A 3,228-nucleotide genomic window follows, 5' to 3' on the forward strand; every position below is an offset into this window, starting at 1 on the left:
CATCTCCCATTCCAGAGGATGCATTGTTCAGGGTACTGTCGTGAAAGCGGAGACTTAGACCTTACCAGACTTCAGATACTGGCACCTTGATCTTAGACTCCCCAGCCTCCTGAACGATAAGAAAGTAATTTCTGTTCTTTCTAAATTACCCAGTCTGTAGTATTCCATTATAAAAGCACAAAACAGACTAAGACAATGTCAGCTTTCTCAAACTTGTAAACTTGATAACAAAGGAACATTGACAGTAAACAATTTCAATATAAATTTTTATAAACAAGCTATCAAAATATGAGGTTAACATAAAAGTAATTTCAGACATACTACCTTTTTTAAAAGGCTATGAGTGACCCTCTTGGAATTGAAACAGAATGACTGAATACTCCAGGTGTAAGGGAAGCATGAGGTAATAAGGTAGGGTGAGGGACAATAAGGAAGGGAATGAAAAAAATCAAAGGAAAGCGATAGATTGCTTGATATGCTGGGGAATATTAAGATTCTGTAATTTTGTCAGCACATTTGAAAACATTTAATAAGAGATATGTAGAAATGACATAGAAAAATTTAAAGTATATTTTTATCTTCGGGAAAAACTAAGCATGTAAAGTATATATTTGACAGATATTTTATGTCTAAATAATAGATAATAGTCTTAATTATGTAAATCTTAAATATTGTACATAATAATGACATTTTTCATATTGAGATTTGAGAAGTGAACTATGTACATGCTCATATAGAGATATACAATTGTTAGATTCTGTATTCATTTCAAAAATGTTACCATTGTATAATGGTGATATTTCAAAGAATCCAGAATTAAAAATTATATAGAGAGTATAGTTGTGTTACTTATATATACATCAATCAATACAAACAGTAAAGACTAAAGGTTGAAGTGTATTGTGTCCTGGGAGTAGGCTGTGGTGAGGAAGTATATTAGAGGCAGTGTTGTTTTCTTGCAAATCTTTTTAAATAGATGGATTTTAAAAATACATAAAAACATTACTTAAATTATGCTTTACTGGTACAGAAAAGTACTACAGATTCATTAAAGAATAGCTAGAAAATTCAGACTTTGTGTGTGAAGGAGCACGCTTTATTGGGAAGCAGAGTGCTGCACAGTGACGAACAGACAAAGATGCCCAATGGCTACTTACACATCTTACTCCAAAAGATACACAGGATGTTTTGCTAATAAAAGTCAGTGGTAACAGATTCTCCTGGGCAACTTCCCCAACCTCATCCCTTTCAGGAGATGGGAAATCCCCCAACAATTTTCCTGATGGCAGCTGTGGTTCACTAGAAATAGATCCCCTTCCTATTTCTTGTAAAGAACACTTTCTTTAGATTTTTTGAAGTCTTCATTTGTTCCTTTTATTCTAAGTTCTCTTAAGGCCATCAAACCAGTTTTTGTACAGATTGCCTTGATGTCAGCACCAAAGAGGTCATCTTTAGCCATGCTCAAATAGTGCAGGGTTACATCATTGATCACCCTCATCCTGCTTGTGTGAATCTGAATGATGTTCTTCTCATTCTTTTCATCGGGCAGGGGGACCTCGATCTTCCTGTCAGTGTGGTCTGGTCTGATGAATGCTGGATCCAAAGTTTCTATGTGGTTTGTAGCCATAATAGCTTTCACATCTCCTCTAGAATCAAATCCATCCAACTGGTTCAACAGTTTCAACATTGTTCACTGAATTTCTCTCTCACCACCAGAATTTGAGTTATATCTTTTTGAACCAATGGCATCTATTTCATCAATAAACATGATGAATGGTGCCTGTTCTTCAACAACTCAAAACAATTCCAGTATGGGTTTGAGCCCATCACCTAGGTACTTCTGAATAAGTTCAGAGCCAATCACTCTCAAGAAAGTGGCTGAGGTTTGGTTGGCTGCTGCTTTGACTAACAAGGTTTTACCTGTGCCCAGTGGACCATAGAGAATGACCCCCTTGAGGAGGCTTTATACCCATCTCTTCATAGTATTCAGAATAGGTGAGAGGAAGCTCCACAGATTCCAGATTCCTTAATTTTCTGAATTTGGTTGTCCAATCCTCCAGTATTGCCATAGGTCTCCTGGGGGGCCTTTTCCACCTCCATCACTGTGACCAGGGGATCTGTGTCATCTATCAGCACCCCTATCATGGCATGCACGTTGTGGTTGAGCAGGACCAAGCCAGGTCCAGCAGATCCTTGTCAACAAATGAAAGAATATAGTGTTCTGAGCCTGCAGATATGGATACGATGTCATGATTGTCATGGATGATCTCTTCCAACGTTCCTACTGACAACAGGGTCCCCCTCAGATCACCCACTTTTGATCTTTCCTCCTCTTACTTTTCTTCTAATGGTTTTATTTGTTCCTGATTTATAATGAATTCTTCCTCTATGAGAAGATAGTCTTTACTTCTTTCCAACTTCAGTAATTTTAATCGGCACTGAGTGTGAATCGTCACCAGTGTGCAGTTTGCTGGCAGCATCTGGTCTCTGTTTTCTTCTTTTTCCCACTCTAGTTGGTACAGGAGGTTCATATTTCCTTTTCTTGTCTGTCATCCTTCTTGACCTCCAGAACCGTGACCACCACTCTGACTTTGACCCATCTTGCCTTGGCCCCAGACATTTTTAAAGGAAATAATAAAAAATAATATAGAACAGTTGATGATAATCACTAAAAACATACTGATAGGCTGGGCACGGTGGCTCAAGCCTGTAATCCCAGCACTTTGGGAGGCCGAGAAGGGCAGATCACGAGGTCAGGAGATCGAGACCATCCTGGCTAACACGGTGAAATGCCATCTCTACTAAAAATACAAAAAATTAGCCGGGCGAGGTGGCGGGCGCCTGTAGTCCCAGCTACTCGGGAGGCTGAGGCAAGAGAATGGCGTGAACCCGGGAGGTGGAGCTTGCAGTGAGCTAAGATCTGGCCACTGCACTCTAGCCTGGGCAACAGAGCGAGAGTCCATCTCAAGAAAAAAAAAAGAAAAAAAAAATACTGAGATATCCTTAAAGCTATGTACATATATATGATATGTATATGGTATGTACACATACATTTCTGCATTACATTTATAATATCTTCACTTGGCATTTAATACATTTCAAAAATGTATTCTGCATCTCAAAAGGTATGGTATGAAAATATTACATTCACTCCTTTGGGGTATTTAGACTGTTTTCTCTTTTAATCATCATAAATAAGGCAGAAATCATCACTTTACATGAATAATC

General features: G+C 38.4%; 1 pseudogene; it reads right to left on the reverse strand.

Moving 5' to 3' along the window:
- Positions 1–1,201: 1,201 nt before the first annotated feature.
- On the reverse strand, positions 1,202–2,613 carry LOC100429824 (26S proteasome regulatory subunit 4 pseudogene; annotated as a pseudogene).
- Between the last annotated feature and the right edge of the window lie 615 nt (positions 2,614–3,228).

The sequence above is a fragment of the Macaca mulatta genome, chromosome 11 (assembly GCF_049350105.2).
Source record: "Macaca mulatta isolate MMU2019108-1 chromosome 11, T2T-MMU8v2.0, whole genome shotgun sequence".
Taxonomy (NCBI): domain Eukaryota; kingdom Metazoa; phylum Chordata; class Mammalia; order Primates; family Cercopithecidae; genus Macaca; species Macaca mulatta.